At 37.6% G+C, this 17905-nt stretch overlaps 1 long non-coding RNA gene across 2 annotated transcripts in view; it reads right to left on the reverse strand.

The window, feature by feature from the left end:
• The window catches only part of LOC141419883 (uncharacterized), a 219951-nt gene extending 203828 nt beyond the window's left edge, over window positions 1–16123 (reverse strand). Inside the window, exons 1-4 of one of the 2 annotated variants that reach the window (XR_012444601.1) lie at window positions 9103–16123; window positions 5682–5730; window positions 2864–3020; window positions 218–354 (exon numbers count right to left, since the gene is read on the reverse strand). This is a non-coding gene — a long non-coding RNA (uncharacterized lncRNA). The remainder of the gene's footprint in view (window positions 1–217; window positions 355–2863; window positions 3021–5681; window positions 5731–9102) is intronic. The other variant, XR_012444600.1, reaches the window with a different exon arrangement.
• Window positions 16124–17905: the final 1782 nt, after the last annotated feature.

Below are 17905 nucleotides of genomic sequence, written 5' to 3' on the forward strand. Positions count from 1 at the left end.
ATTTTTTTTTTAGTGTTAGTGGGATAGTTAATTTTCTGTGACAACTTGACTGTGCCACATTGTCCAGATATCTCATCAGTGTTATTCTGGATATGTAGATATCTCATCAACATTATTCTCCATGTCCCTGTAAGGGTGTTTTTTGGAAGGGATTAATATTTAAATCAGTGGACTTTGAGTAAAGCAGATTACCCTCTATGATATGGGTGGGACTCACCTTGGAGTAAGAAGAAATTTGGATAGCAAACAGCCTTCAGACTTGAACTGCAGCAATGGATCATCCCTAGTCTCCAGTCTGCTGGCCCATCCAGCAGATATTGGACTTCCAGTCTCCATAATCATGTTAGCCAATTCCTGAATATAAATTAATTCTCTGTTTAAGAACACACATTATCAATTCCATTTCTCTGGATGTGGCATGCAGTATTATTTTGTTTATGCAATATTCTTTATTTTTATTTGCTAAATCTGACAACCCTAGCAGAGAAGTCTCTGAATATGTAAGTTTAATAATTATGTGAGATGACACAATGGGGCAGGTCTTGATAAAAGTAGATCACATTAGCAAAAAAGACACTATCTAGTGTTGGTGCAATTAAAAGGGAGCATATGGGCTGGCAGTGGCTCAAGTGGTAGAGCGCCTGCCTAGCAAGTGTGAGGCCCTGAGTTCAAACCCCAGTACTGCCAAAATAAGGAAACAGACTTTCATATACACTGTGGGTGGGTCCATTTACTGAGGCCAATATTATTACATAATGATTTTATTGGCCATTGATGTAGAAGCCCTGTTTCCACCAAGGGAATTCCTGGTGAGTGTTTAGAAGAGGCTCATTGAGGTCATTCTGAAGAGGTGCAGGGGCCCTGGTTGAAAGGGCAGATCAGGTTTCATAGGTGTTCCCCGCTCTACAGAGAAAAGGCAACAATTTTTTTAATAAAGCAGACTGTTAAGAGGAGCCCAGATCCAGGTTCTTCATGTTATTGTCTGCATTTAACCCGTGACAAACCTGCTAGTGAGTTATCTTCTTTCCATGGATGTGTGTGATTCCAAAGCTCATGCTCTTAAGCACAGAGGCCGATAGCAGAGAGGATGTTTACCAGGCTCACTGCCAGCATCAAGGAGAGGACTTGACAGTCTGGGCACTGTGAGTTGCTTGTAGTAGATCTATAGTGAATGTGTCAGGACACATCCTATTGACAAGGCTCACCTCTATTCTCCCTATGTTTATCTCCTTGCATTTCCAGCAGGGGGTTGGGGTTAGTACCCCTTCTTAGTGGAAGTTTTTGGCTGGGTTAGAAGCAGAAGCTAGGTCTTAAGCCAGTGTTTTTCTATCCTTTATGAAAACTTAAAACTCATGGAAAGTATCCTATATAACTTAGGATAGAGAGACTCTGAGAACAAAGAAAAGGGAAAGGAAGGGAGATGTCCCCCACACAAGGATGAGGAATGAGATCTACAGATCCTTCTAAGAACAGGGATCTAACCACTGCCTTATATCAAACTTGGGCTGGATCTGTGGATGGTTCATCTCAGCCATGATTTATATGGAAAATGAATTTAAATACATACATAACCTCCAGCCCCATCATGTACTAGATAGACTTTCCTGTTTGGATGGAAGGATAGATGGGGCAGATTCAGGAGGCCTGAAGGCACAGAGCTGCTACAGACAGGATCGGCTTAGCCCTGAGCAGTGTAGACAGATGAGTGATGATGGTAAGCGCCACCTTGCAGTGTGTCAGGAGGATGAGTTCTGACAAATGTTTATGTTTTGTCAAAGAAATGATCATTTAACATTTTAAATATTTACAAATATTTACTAGCTAGTTAAAATTTATAATCTCTACTAATGTGTATACCATACTGCCGTAAGTATTGAGAGCAGTAGTTTCTGAAGATCTGCACGATAATGTATTTCCCAACATTATGATTTGCCAATGTAATACGCCAGCTTGGTTCTCATTTTTTAGAAAGAAAGCTTGTTTTTCACTTTTTCTCCATCTTATTTCTATATAAATTGCCTATTTACATGAAAAGGGACCTTTTCATGCCTCAGAATATGTCCTGGAAGAATTCTAGAGTTTCCCAAGAAAACCTGACCACTGCATTTATATTTATGTTGTGTCCTGTTTAAATTGAAATTCTGAGTCATGAGAACTCCTCACATAGCTGGAAGAGACAACTTGGCACATCTTCTTTCCAGACACTTGCCAACATGCAAATTAAATCCACAATGCAGACTCTGAGAACATGTGCAAGTATGCTCACCCAGTATGGCTAAAATATCAAAACCCAAAAGTTGCTTTATCTCAGAAACACCATTTTCAGTACAGAGAAATACAATAAGTAGTACACAAATATATTACCTACATAATTAGAGCTTAAAATAAACAAAGCAATCATGTGTTTTGTTTAGGGATATATTCATGAGTTGTAAAATGTGGAGTAAAGCAGGAAAATGTTAAAAACAAATTTTAGATAATGGTTTCTTCTAAAGCTGAAGCAATCAGAAAAATTACCCAGGAGCATCCAGTCTGTAAAGTTTAACTTTATAGCATATATTGTTTATTGTATCTTCTGAAATATCTGAAGTCTAACATTTAGCATAAATAAGTCCCTATTGAGCTTTATCTTTGATTGACAAGTACCCATCATAAATTTAGACTATGTGGGAAATGCATTCAAATATCACTAGAAATATATTCATAACCTTCAGTCCCATCATGTACTAAAAACTCATTCTTATGATGTAGTATGTTTTCTCCAATTATCCTCTACACACACACATACTCACACACTACATAAGCATTCAGTATGGATTTGACTTGATTTTCTACACTGACTTTTCTGCATTGATTTTCTTACCCGTTCATTAGCACACAGATCTGTAGTTCAGACGTCTGGCGCAGCATAAACTATTCTCTGCTCAGCGTCTCACAAGACTGGATCATGGTATCAGTGAAGGCCCAGTGGTCTATTTGAGGGTGGCATTTATTTCCTTTCCTATGTTATCTATTTTTAACTAAAATCAACACCATTACTCTTGCAATTATACAAATTAACAAAACAGAAGAAAAACATAAACATGATTGGCCCAAACTACGGGAAAGACAGACTTCCTGAGACTCATGAAGGTAGAAATTATATTGAAGGACCCTCTTTCAAATTGTAACAGGATAAAATTGTCCCCAAATTCCTAATTGTACTGAAAAATTTGAGTTACTCTTTTTTTTGGTGGTAGTGCTGAGGTTTGAACTCAGGGCTTTGTGCTTGCTAGGCAGGTGCTCTACTACTTGAACCACACCCCCAGTTGCACTGTGAGAATTTTAATACTTTAAATTTCTGCCTACGGAGGCTGGAGGTGTGGCAGGAGTAGCAAATACTGGGTGAATGTATTTACTCAGGAACCAGACAGCTTGCATTCAATCTAAAACTTACCACTCACAAGCCCTCCCTCACTGTTCCCTTATGTTCAAAGTAGTAAGAAGGACAGGTTCAGCACTTAAATAGTGTGAGGAGTCTAAGAAATCCCAAGAATTTTTGTAAATTCCACAATATACTCCCACTCAGCACAACAATAAAAAAAACTGTAGTCAAGTTAGAGCTCCCTTGGGAAGCACCAGGTTGAAAAAATTAGTCATTTTTGTTGGCACCTTGACAAGTTACAATTAGAATAAATTGTCTCCTAGAAAAACAATTTTAATTGGGCATGGTGGTACACACCTGCAGTACCAGTCACACAGGAGGTAGAAGCAGGAGGATCACAAGTTCAGTGAGCCCAAGCTACAAGGTAGTGAGACCCTGTCTCAAAATCAAAAAGGGCAGGTCAAGTGGTAGACTCTGGGTTCAATTCTCAGTACTGAAAAAAAAATTATCACCATTTTCACACTATTATTGTTGCTAGTGCCATTTTTCATAAATATATTTATGTTGATTGGAATGAATTGATCTTTATATTTACCATGAAAAGTAGTTTATAAAGCAGTGAGTAGGATATTGTCTTATTTCTCTTCTTAAATTATATTTGCCATCAAAATTTCAGGAAAACATGATCCAAATGTAAACAGTGTAATGCTTATCTATGAGTAATACATTTTAAGGGGTTTTACTTTTTTCTTTTGCACATTCTCCCTCTTAAACCTACAGTGGAAGTGTCTTGGAACAGTGTGAAGAGTTGCTAAAAGTGTTTGGAAGTAAATCAACGATATGAATAAATAAGTATTCTTAGACCGACAAATAGGAAAGTGGCTCGGAGTTAGAATGGGAAACATCTGGAAGCCAAGGGAATTAGATAATAAGTTGTTCCCAGAACAAATTCATGACTCTATCCACATGATAGCCCCAACAGAGCAGCTCCAGACAAATTACAGATGCCCAAAGCAAAGGCGAGCAATGCACCTCAAATGAACCTTATATTCAGCACTCAGATGATGTCTCCACTACCCAGAATTTCAGTGAGGGTCTTGAGGTTTCACAGCATGCTTCTCCCTACACTCTCCCAAAGAAAACCTTAGGTTCCTCTATTCACCCACCTAATTATCCTAGCAGTGATTGATACAGGGAAGGGAGAGTGAGGGACTAAGTGAAATCACCCAGTACTCAGTCCACAGCTTCCAGAGGAAAAGTCAGGATAAAAGCTGGGTCTCAGTCTTATTCAGGCAAGGTTCCCAGGAGTATCTGAAGAACATGCCACTTTTCCACAGCTTATAAGTGGAGAAAATGGGTGTGCCTATTTCAGCTGCTCTAAAACACAACATATGGCAAGGGGAACACAGAGGCAGATACCAGTGTGGAGCTGTGAATGTGTATTTGTTATCCTCATGTTTCTTCCATCCTGCTTCCCATCAGATAATCCAGTACTTCTAGACAAAACATGCACCACAATTGTCCATGTTTCATGTAGCAATATATACATATGTAATAAATCACTAAAGAAATGTATTAGGAATGCAATAAAAATGACTGAGCTGAAAATCTATATGTATTTATTTCTTATTAAGGGTATACAGAAGTATCAGAAGTATCTTAAAGTAGTTTTATAAGTTTTTTGTCTGAGTATTTCATAACAAGCACTGTTTCTATGAGTTATTCCAGTTTTATTCCTATTGTACAGAAGACCCATCTTCATGATGTATTAGACTGTACTGTCTCCTTTCTGGGTTTCAATGGAAGTGTGTTAGTCAGCTTTCTGTCACTGTGACAAAAATACATGAAATAAATCAGCTTAAAGGAGGAAAGGTTTATTTTGTCTCACAGTGTTCAAGGTTTTAGTCCATGGCTGGCCCAGTTACTTTTGGGCCTGTGGTGAAACAGAATATCATGGCAACAGGAAAATGTAGCAGAGGAGGCCACTCACCTAATGGAACCAAGGAGGGAGGGAGGAGGCGAAGGAGGGAGGGAGAGAGAGAGACATGGATGAAGGGGCCAGGGTTCCAACACTCCCTTCAAGGCCATATTCACAATGACCTAATTTTCCTCCATTAGACCCCACTTCCTAAGCATCCCACCACCACCCAATAGCACCACATGCTGACAACCAAGTCTTTAGCATATGGATGTTTGGGAGACATACAGGAAGGTGTCAAAATGGAAATTAAAAAATAGCAAGGCAATGATTTCCTTCTTAACTTCCATCACTCTTAGTATGCTATCTTATAAACAAGTGGCATCAAAGGCTGCATACCTATTCCATCCTTAATGCTTGAAGACTATAATAATCAACCAAGAAAACCCTGGGAGAAAAAAGACAAAGATGTTATTTAAAAATAAACATAAAGGTTACATGCCATATAATTATGTATATACTTTCTTTCCCATTGCTTCAAGTACAAATGGTCTTTGTGAGATATTCATGTTTAAGTAATCTCCTGTGGCAGGGAGAATGAAGGGAAGAATTCTTATCTATATTCATATATGTATAATATATTTGTTAAACTATTATATATTGCATGCTTTCTGCAGTTTTGCTCATTTTACTCATAAAGGCTCTCAGATACAAGACTTGATATGTTCATTTTATGGATGACCAAGGTCAGGCTCACTAAGGTTAAGCTACCACTACAAGGTCATTTCTATATATTATAAGACACATATATATTCATACACACATATATGTTCTTTACCTATATTATCAGGTTATATATAATTTTCAACAACTTACCTTTTCCACTCAGCATCCTAACCCAGTATATTAATTTGTATTCTTTCATTTATTGAAAATTAGGTGTATTTTGAAAGTTTAATTGGAAAAAATATTCTCTTTCTGTGCATTATGTTTATGTCATTCGACTATTTCTGTATTCATTACTAAGACTTTATTCCATATCAAGACACCAAGTAGTGAAATTAAACATTTAGTAAAAAAAAGAAACCATTGGAACAAAGCAACCAAATTTTGGTTGCTACTAAACTAAAGGAATAAATAAAGCACATAATGTAGTAAAAGACTGTATGTTTTTTATTTAAAAACAATTCATCAGAACTGAACACAAATTACCAAAGATTTTGATCATATTAATAAAAGTAAATGGACTTAATTTATCTATTAAAATAACAATACTTTCAGACTACCTATTGAGGCAAAATTCAAAATTATGTTCTTTCAAGTCATATACCTAAAGAAAGTATTGACAGGTTAAAAATATTAAATGAGTAAACATATACCAGGCAGTTGCCAGTCATAACAAAGTAGGGGTAAGTGTGGGGATGTGACTCAGTGGTTGAGCACTTGCCTAGCATGAGCAAGGCCCTGGGTTTGATTCCCAGGAAAGAAGAGCGAGAGCGAGAGCGAGAGAGAGAGAGAGAGAGAGAGACAGACAGACAGAGAGAGAGGAAGGAAGGAAGGAACGAAGGAAGGAAGGAAGGAACGAAGGAAGGAAGGAAGGAAGGAATACTGATTGTAGGAAGAAAGCAGGGGTAATAATCTTGATAATTAAGAGAGAATTCAGGCTAAAATGGATTGAAAGATACCAAAAGCATGGTTGATAAACCTAATGGCCACAATTTATAAACAAATGTGAGCCATTAATACTTGAATTCTCAATCACATAAAAATATTGATAGAGCCATAGCTACAGTAGGTGCAAGTAGAAACAGGAGGAAATATACTAAGGACAGATGATTCGAACATACCTGTCACAATCCAAAAATGTTCAAGTGAAGCAATATTTAATAACTATACAGAAGACCAAAACATAATTCCAAAGGTGTCTTATATATACTGAATTGTGAAGCTTATCAAACAATATATGCACTTTTTAGGTGAGTGTGGGACATTGTGAAAACCGACTCTAAGATTAAAATGAATCTTGAGAGCAAATGGAAATATATTAAAATTGCATACTTTGATGGATACAATGATAATTAAACACAATAGAATCTATAGCTAGTGTAGTTATTAAAGTATATTACAAAATATTAAAAACCTACATGAATAATAATGCAAATTAGTGAATTTAACATTCAATACGAAAGCTTTAATTTTAAAAAAGCATAATGTAAGCCAGGCGTGGTGTTACACACCTGTAACCTCAGCTACTCGGTAGGTGTACATTGGGAAAATTGTGGTCCAAGGCCAACCCTGGACAAAAATACAAGACTGTGAAAAATAACTAAAAGATAAAAAGAAAGAAAAGCTGGGGGTATGCCTCAAGTGGTAGACATGCATAAGGTCCTGCATTCAAACCCTAGTACTGAGAGAAGAACAACACAATGTAAACTAGAGGAATAGATGGAAAGAATAGTTAAATGCAGAAGTAGAAGTGAAAAGGTTAAGAAACATCTTCCCTATTCAAGATCAGAAAGTTGGGATGGGAAGGAAGTAAAGAGTGGTGTTCTAGACGATGCACCTAATATCGTGTTGGGACCATGATCAAGGTTTCCCCTTGAGCCCCTCACAACAATCTCTTGAGTGCAAGAATTATAATGTGTGTATGTCTACATATACATAAATATATATGTATACATATACAATTATGAAATGCTAAATTAGCCAGTTGGAGAATAAGAACACCTACTTTGTTTATGGGTGTGCTTGTATGTAGTGAAATGTGAAAAACAACAGCACATTTTGTTTAGAGAAGCCATCATACAAAATAAAAGGATAAGTCAATACATTACAGTGATAAATATCTCACTCTGGGGAATGACTATACGTAGGAGAGAAAGAAGAGGTGGGAGCAAGGGAGGAGAAAAATTTTTTCCTTAACCTGGATTAACTTTACAGGTTTTAAAAGTCCTTACTTTTAATCTGAAATATTTCCTAACCAGCAAAGGTTTTAGGGAATAAAGCTTTTTTCTCATACATATAATCCATACTAATCTTTGCAAATATTAAGTACTGGACCAAGTACAAAGGCAAAATATCAATACCCAGCAATATCATCATGAATTAAATTAACATGATATAACATGTTAAGGATTATAATTAATGTGATAAATTATCCTATGCCATCTTATGGGTACATTGTACCTGCACATATATACTTGTATTGTACATGCATTATATGTTCATTTCACATAGTTATTATAAAATATATGTACAGTTTAGTATCCTGAGTGTTTTATTATGGATTTTGTTTTCAACTTATGTGTTAACACATGGATGAAGCATTCTGACTAAACAGCAATGCAAAAATATGATTTAAATTTACTTTTTAATGAACCCCTTTGTCAGCTGGCCTAGTCAATTTCATGAAAGGTGCATTTGATTGAAAATGCCTTACCTGTCACCTATTAATGTCTGGGTCTGTTCATGATGTTTCTATAATCATACTTTCATCAGCATGTCAACCACTCTTATCAATGGTCATAAAATCAAAGATTCATGGGACTTTGTTATTATCTGTCAGTGCGACCTTTATTCCTGCCATTCAAGGGTGGTGGAATATTAATAATAATGATAAACAATAATAAAAGATGCTAACAATTATAGGGCACACAGTAGACAAATTACTTGCTTGAGATCAAACAACCAGCCAGTAACCATTCTCAGGGTCCAATCACAGTTCTTCTGACCCCAAAGCCTCAAAGACCCCCTAACTGCTATTTCTATATTGAGTGCACTTCTGTGTTACGCTAGAGACAAAGAAACAGAAAGTGCTCACCAAAGGTCCTGTGGTCGATAGGTGTGCCTGACATCTGGGATACAGGACTGATGACTCCCATCTTCTAACTAACCCTTTGTTATTCTTTGCTCTTCTGTACTAGTTCATCTTCCTGGGGCTTAGTTAGAAATTCCTTCACCAATATTACACTAGAAAAAAATAAAACACCAAGAAGTTAGTGGAATTAAAGGAATGATGTGATAAGAACAAAGTTTACTTCTTGATGCCACATTTCCAGATGCTTTCTGTTTCAAATAATCTATTTCATGGGACAAGGGTATTTTCTCTTGGATCCAGCAATCCATATTCTAAGAATCTATCCAAAAGGTACAATGCAGAATGACAAAAAAGCACAAACACAAAGTCATTCTTGGCAGAACAAATTGTAAGAGCACAAAACCAGAAATGAAAGAGAAGTTGGCCAATAAAGGTCAGTCAAGGAGGAGGATGATCCAAGACGGCAACCGGAATACAGCCACAGACCTTCTGACTTCCATGATCCAGAGACTTTGAGGAGAAGCTGGAGACACACTTGACTGAGATAAAAGACCAGGGAGAGCTGAAACATCAGCACTCTGAACCCCTAGCTCGTGGGAGGCCTCTCCACGCCACCATATACTAAAAGATTACCCCGGCTGCATGCCAAGCCCCGCCCCATAGGCCCACAGAGCCAATGCTCCGCACACAGTGGGATCTCTGATCCTCTGGCCCTACTCCTTTGCCCCGCCAGGGCTGTGCTACCCAAAACTTCCACCCCTCAGACACGCACGATCTCTGCCAGAGGAGCCCTTAAGGCCTGCCAAGCCAGAGATCCACAGACATCCGCGATTTCAGCCAGGCCATGCCCTCAGGTCTGCACAGGCCTACACAATCTCCGTTTCGCTGGGCCTTGCCTGCTAGGCCTGCTACACCAGGGATACACACATGTGTGATCTCTGTTCTGCTGGGCCGGGCCCTCCAGGCCTGCACAAGCCTGCCGATCTCTGCTGTGCTGGGCCACGCACCCAAGGCTTGCCACACCAGAGATACAAACACGCACGATCTCTGTTCCACTGGGCCAGGCCCTCCTGGCCTGTCAAGCTGGGGATCCACAGACACACAGCATCTCCACTCTGCCAGCCTGCGCCCTTCAGACACACCAGGACCACGCTCCAAAAGCTTGCTATTTCACCTCAGCTTAAGGCCTCCACCCGTAGGCCCCTGGGACCCAACCCACCTGCCACTTGCCACAGGAAGGCTCCAAACCTACCTAAGAAACACACACAGACAGTTCTGGTGGCTAAAGAACTAACATGAGAACAACTAAGACTGCAATTCTACTGTTCCAGAACTGGTGATATTTTTTACCCCTTCTTTAAGGGATTTGTTGCCTGGTTTGCTGTTTGATCATCTACCATCTCTCCCATTTTTTGTTTCTTTCTTTTTTCTTTTCCTCTCTTCTCTATTCCTTTCATCTTTCCATCTCTCTCTCTCTTTTTTATTCTTCTTTCTTGGTTTTGTTAGTATTAATATTGTTACCCAGCTAATACTAAATAACACATAGTCCAGGGACAGAATCAGTACCTAGTGGAAATATGGGAAGAAGAAAAAGGGAAGGAAACCATTCTCCCCGCCCCAAAATAAAGTAGTACAGGATTTAGAGCAAAATGAAGAAAACGGATACCCAGATCCAGACTCCAACAAAACAAAGATAAACTATACCAAGAAACCCAAAAAGCCCCCAAGAACATTCTGAAAGAAGAAATCCTACAAGTAATTAATGGGAATTTAAAAGAGATGCTACTAGACATGGTCAACCAAAATGTACAGGAGGCACACAACAAATTCCAAGACAAAAAAAAAAAAAAAAACAAAGAATATGAGAAAACCCAGAAACAAATAAATGAAATCATAGAAGCCCTAAATAAACACCAAACTGAAACTGAGACCACCATAAACAGAGAGAGAAACAAATTAAGGGCAAAAATTGACAATATTAAAGAGGAAGTAACGCATGATATGGAAAACCTCAGAAAAAAGAATGAAACAGAAATAGAAAACACAATGGAAGGGCATTCCAGCAGAATAGAATAAACAGAAGACAGAGTCTCAAAACTTGAAGATGAAATGGCAATTAAAGGAAAAACTGAAGAACTATGTCAAACAACTCAAAACCTGTGAAAAGAAAATGCAAGAACTCACTGACTGCATCAAAAGACCAAACCTGAGAATCATGGGCATTGAAGAAGGAGAAGAGGTGCAAGCAAAAGGAATACATAATATATTCAACAAAATAATAGCAGAAAACTTCCCAAATCTAGAGAAAACAATGCCCATTCAGGTACAGGAGGCCTCCAGAACACCGAACAGACCTGACCAAAATAGAACTACCTTACAACATATTATCATTAAAAAAACAAGTACAGAGACTACAGAAAGAACATTGAAGGCTGTAAGAGAGTAAAAACAAATAACATACAAAGGTAAACCCATCAGAATCACAGCAGACTTCTCAACAGAAACATTAAAAGCAAGAAGAGCATGGAGTGAGGTCTTCCAAGCACTGAATGAAAATAACTTCAATCCTAGGATACTCTACCCAGCAAAACTCTCATTCAAAATAGACAGAACAATAAAAGTCTTCCATGATAAGAACAAACTAAAATAATATATGACCACCAAGCCACCACTACAAAAGATTCTCCAAGGAATTCTGCACACAGAATATGAAAGTAAACAAAACCACGAAAGTGCAGGCAGCACCAAACCACAGGAGAAGAAAAGGCAAGAAAGTAGAGAGTAACACTGATTGAGCTGCATACAATCAAACCCTTAATCAACAGAGACAACTACATGACAGCGATCACCATGTACCTATCAATACTAACACTGAATGTTAATGGACTAAATTCCCCCATCAAAAGACACCGATTGGCAAACGGGATTAAAAAGGAAGATCCAACAATCTGCTGCCTACAGGAGACCCATCTCATTGACAGAAACAAGCACTGGTTGACAGTGAAAGGCTGGAAGAAGATTTACCAAGCTGATGGTGCCCAAAAACAGGCAGGGGTAGCAATACTTATCTTGGACAAAGTAGACTTCAAACCTACTTTGATCAAATGAGATAAAGAAGGACACTCCATACTAATAAAAGGGGAAATACACCAAAAGTAAATAACAGTTATCAACCTATACGCACCCAACGTCAATGCACCCAATTTCATCAATCATACTCTGAAGGACATAAAAGCATATAGAGACTACAACGCAGTGGTAGTGGGAGACCTTAGTACCCCCCTATCACCAATAGATAGGTCATCCAAACAAAAAATCATAAAGAAATCCTAGAACTAAATCATACCATAGATCAAATAGACCTAGCTGATGTCTACAGAATATTTCATCCAACTTCTGCACAATACACATTCTTCTCAGCATCCCATGGAACCTTTCCCAAAACTGATCATATCTTAGGGCACAAAGCAAGCCTCAGCAAATATAAGAAAATAGAAATAATCCCATGCATTCTGACCACAATGCATTAAAACTAGAAATCAACAACAAAAAAAGCAGTAAAAAACACACAAACAATTGGAAGCTGAACAACACATAACTCAACAACGTTGGGCCACTGATGAAATAAAAGAGGAAATTAAAAGGTTCCTGGAAGTTAATGAAAATGAAAACACAACCTACCGGAACCTATGGGATACAGGAAAGGCAGTCCTAAGAGGAAAGTTTATAGGCATGAGTGCATATAGCAAAAGGACAGAAAGGTCTCAAATCAATGACCTAACACTGCAGCTCAAACTTCTAGAAAAAAAAAGAACAAGAAAATCCCAAAACAAGCAGAAGGAAAGAAATAATTAAGATAAGGGTTGAAATCAATGAAATAAAAACAAACAAAAAAAAACATACAAAGAATCAATGAAACAAAAATCTGGTTCTTTGAAAAAATAAATAAGATTGACAAACCTCTGTCAAACCTGACTAAAATGAGGAGAGGAAAAACCCAAATCAGTAAACTCAGAAATTCAAAAGGAGAGATAACAACAAACACCACGGAAATACAGGAAATCATCAGTGACTACTGTGAGAGCCTATACTCTATTAAATTTGAAAATCTTGAAGAAATGGACAGATTTCTAGAAACTTACAACCACCAAAACTGAACCAAGAGGATATTAATCACCTGAATAGATGTATAACAAAAAATAAATTGAAGCTGCCATCAACAGCCTCTCAAAAAAGAAAAATCCAGGACCTGACGGATTCACTGCTGAATTCTCTCAGACATTTAAAGAAGAACTAATACCAACCCTCCATAAAATGTTCCATGAAATAAAAAGGGAAGGAACACTTCCTAACTCATTTTATGAAGCCAATATTACTCTCATTCCAAAACCAGACAAAGACACTTCCAAAAAGAACTACAGGCCAATTTCCTTAATGAATATCGATGCAAAAATCCTCTATAAAATAATGGCAAACCGAATCCAACAACACATCAGAAAGATCGTTCACCACAACCAAGTTGGCTTCATCCCAGGGATGCAGGGGTGGTTCAACATACGCAAATCTATAAATGTAATACTGCACATCAATAGAAGCAAAGACAAAAACCACTTGATCATCTCAATAGATGCAGAAAAAGCCTTTGACAAGATCCAACACCACTTCACAATAAAAGCTCTAAGAAAACTAGGAATAGAAGGAATGTACCTCAACATTGTAAAGGCTGCATATGACAAACCTACAGCCAACACCATACTTAATCGTGAAACACTGAAACCATTCCCCTTAAAATCAGGAACAAGACAGGGTGTCCACTCTCTGCACTCCTATTCAACATAGTACTGGAATTTCTAGCCAGAGCAATTAGGCAAGAAGAAGAAATAAAAGGAATACAAATAGGTAAAGAAACTGTCAAAATATCCTTATTTGCAGATGATATGATCCTATACATTAAAGACCCAAAAAACTCTTCCCAAAAACTCTTAGACACCATAAACAGCTACAGTAAGGTGGCGGGTTACAAAATCAACTTACAAAAATCATTAGCTTTTCTATACACCAACAATGAACAAACTCAGAAGGAATACACGGAACCAATTCCATTCACAATAGCCTCAAAAAAAATCAAATAGCTAGGAGTAAATTTAACAAAGGATGTGAAAGACCTCTACAAGGAGAATTACAAACTCCTGAAGAAAAAGACCAAGGAAGACTACAGAAGATGGAAAGATCTCTGCTCATGGATCGCAAGAATCAACATAGTAAAAATGGCTATACTACCGAAAGCAATCTACATGTTTAATGCAATTCCCATCAAAATCCCAATGACTTTTATCACAGAGATTGAAAAATCTACCCTAAAGTTAATTTGCAAACACAAGAGACTGAAAATAGCCAAGGCAATACTCAGCAAAAAGAGCAATGCTGGAGGTATCACAATACCTGACTTCAAACTATATTACAAAGCAATAGCAATAAAAACAGCATGGTACTGGCACATAAACAGAAATGAAGACCAGAGGAACAGAACGAGGACTCAGACATGAATCCACACAACTATACCCACCTCATTTTTTACAAAGGTGCCAAAAATATACCATGGAGAAAAGACAGCCTCTTCAACAAATGTTGCTGGGAAAAGTGGTTACCTGTCTGCAAGTACTGAAATTAGATCCACGTCTATCACCCTGTACTAGTATCAACTCAAAATGGATCAAGGACCTAAATATCAGACCTGAAACTCTCAAGTTACTACAGGAAGGAGCAGGAAATACTCTGGAACAAATAGGTATAGGCAAAGACTTCCTCAGTAGAACCCCAGCAGCCCAGCAACTAAGAGAAAGGATAAATAAATGGGACTTCATAAAATTAAAAAGCTTCTGCACAACAAAAGAAATGGTCTCTAAACTGAAGAGACCACCCACAGAGTGAGAGAAAATATTTGCCAGTTATACATCAGACAAGGGACTGATAACCAGAATATACAGGAACTTAAGAAACTAAACTCTCCCAAAATCAATGAACCAATTAAGAAATGGGCAACTGAATAGAACTTTCTCAAAAGAAGAATTTCAAATAGCCAAAAATCACATGAAAAAATGCTCACCATCTCTAGCCACAAAGGAAATGCAACTCAAAATCACACTAAGATTCCATCTCACCCATGTTAGAATAGCCATCATCAAAAACACCAACAACAACATGTGTTGGTGAGGATGTGGGGAAAAAGGAACCCTAATCCACTGCTGGTGGGAATGCAAGCTGGTGCAACCACTCTGGAAAAAAAATTGAAGGTTTCTTAAAAATCTAAACATAGACCTGCCATATGATCCAGAAATCCCACTCCTGGGGATATACCCAAAGGAATGCAACACTTGTTACTCCAGAAGCACCTGCACACCCATGTTTATTGCAACACTATTCACAATAGCCAAGTATGGAAACAACCAAGATGCCCCACTACTGAAGAATGGATTAAGAAAATGTGGTACTTGTACACAATGGAATTTTACTCAGCCATGAAGAAAAATGAAATCTTATCATTTGCAGGTAAATGGATGGAACTGGAGAACATCGTTCTGATCGAGGTCAGCCAGGCTCAGAAGACCAAAATCATATGTTCTCCCTCATATATGGACTTTAGATCTAGGGCAAATGCAGCAATGTGTTTGGACTTGGATCACAAGACAAGGAGACAGCACATACAGGAGATATAGGAATAGGTAGAAAACCAAAACATGAAAGCGTTTGATGTCCCCACTGTGGAGAAACTAATACAGAAACCTTGAAATGACAGGTTATATCAGGAAACAATGTAAAGATCACTTAGAGTTGAATCAACATGGGTCGTAACACATGGGTACACGAAAACAATAGTAGGAATCTCTCTGTATAACTATCCTTAACTCAACTAGCAAAAATGCTTTGTCTTCCTTATTATGCTTATGTCTTTTCTTCAACAAAATCAGTAATAAGGGTAGAAGGAGACCTTCCTGGAACTGAGAGGGGAGGGGGGAAGGGTGGGGGAGGGGGGGAGGATGGAGAAATGACCCAAACAATGTATGCACATGTGAATAAATGAACAACAACAAAAAAAGTCAATCAAAAGTTCCATGGCAAGCCGGGTGTTGGTGACCCACGCCTATTATCCTAGCTGCTCAGGAGGCAGAGATCAGGAGGATTGTGGTTTGAAGGCAGCCTGGGCAAGCAGTTTGTGAGAACCTATCTCGAAAAAAACCCATCACAAAAAAAGGGGGCTGGCAGAGTGGCTCGTGGTGTAGGCCCTGAGTTCAAGCCCCAGTATCGCAAAAAAAAAAAAAAAAAGTTCCAAGACATATCTACATCCCAGAGTACCAAACGTACATAACAAGCAGTAGGAACAGATACAAAATAGTTTTATCTGTGTAGAAATTCTATTGTAATCCACTGATCTAGAATATGTTGATTTTTATATCTGAAATAGAAGAAATTTAGTAATACATATATATTTGCTTATATTTTATAAATACAAATTTGTTAGAACACAAATTGCACAAATGACTATCTATAAAATGATGGGTCTTCCTCAAATTAAAAAGACTTAAAAACATCATGGACAGCTGGCTTTCAGTTAGGTACAAAGGTGGAGAGAATACAGTGTTTCCAACAAATGTTATTCAGATAGATCGGTGTCCATATACACAAATATAAATTGTGGTTCATATATCACAACATATATAAACACTAATGTAAAATGTATCAAATACCTAAATATAAGAGCTAAGCTACAAAATTTCCAGAAGAAAGCATAAGGGAAATCCTTTTGACCTTGGATTAGGAGAAAGTTTTTAGATGGGAACATGAAAACCATAATCTATAAGTGAACAAATCAATAAAATGGACTTTCTAAAAGACAAAAACTTTTGTCCTACCACATTTTTGTTAATAAAATGAAAAGACAGAGCACTTAATGGAAAAAATTATTTGAAAATCATATATCCAATAAAGGACTTGTATATAAAATATAGAAAAATCTCTCAAAAGTCAATTTAATAGATATATTGAAAAATATTTGAAGAGACACTTCATCAAAGAAGTTACAGAAGGACAAATGAGCCCATGAACATATGGACATCCTTATTAATCATTAAATAAATGTAAATTGAAATTATGAGACATCACTACACCCCTGTGAGAATGGTCAATATTAAAAAATGATCATATCAAATGTTGGCAATGTGATCAAAGACAGAATTTTCCCACACTGCTAGTGGAAATGAAATGTTGGAACTATATTGGAAAAACCACTAATCATTCATCAGTTTTTATAATACTAATCTCTCATTTGCAAAATGATCCAGCTATTGCTCTCCTAAATGTTCAACCTGGAAGAAGTCATATGCCCATGTAAGACATATGTACCAATGTTCAGAGCAGCTTTCTTCAGAAGACACCCAAATTGGAAGCAACTCATACGTTTCTTAAGACGCAAATCAGTAAGTGAAATTGTGTTATATCCACATACAGGAATACTACTCAGCAATAAAAAAGAATGAATTGGGCTGGAGGTGTGGTTCAAGTGGTTAAACCGCCTGTCTAGCAAACATGAGGCCCTGAATTCAAACCCCAGTACCACAAAAAAGAATGAATTAGTGACACATGAGACAAAATAGATAAATAAGTGTCTCATTTTTGTCCTGACATAGAAACTTGAAAGCTGTCACACTATCCTGACAAAAAATAAAGAACTGAACCAAAAAAATCAGTAACTCTTCTTAGATTCCCCCAGAAAACTGAAATAAAAGGGAAAACAACTGCTCCCAAATTG

This window comes from Castor canadensis, chromosome X (genome assembly GCF_047511655.1).
Source record: "Castor canadensis chromosome X, mCasCan1.hap1v2, whole genome shotgun sequence".
In the NCBI taxonomy this organism is placed as follows: Eukaryota; Metazoa; Chordata; class Mammalia; order Rodentia; family Castoridae; genus Castor; species Castor canadensis.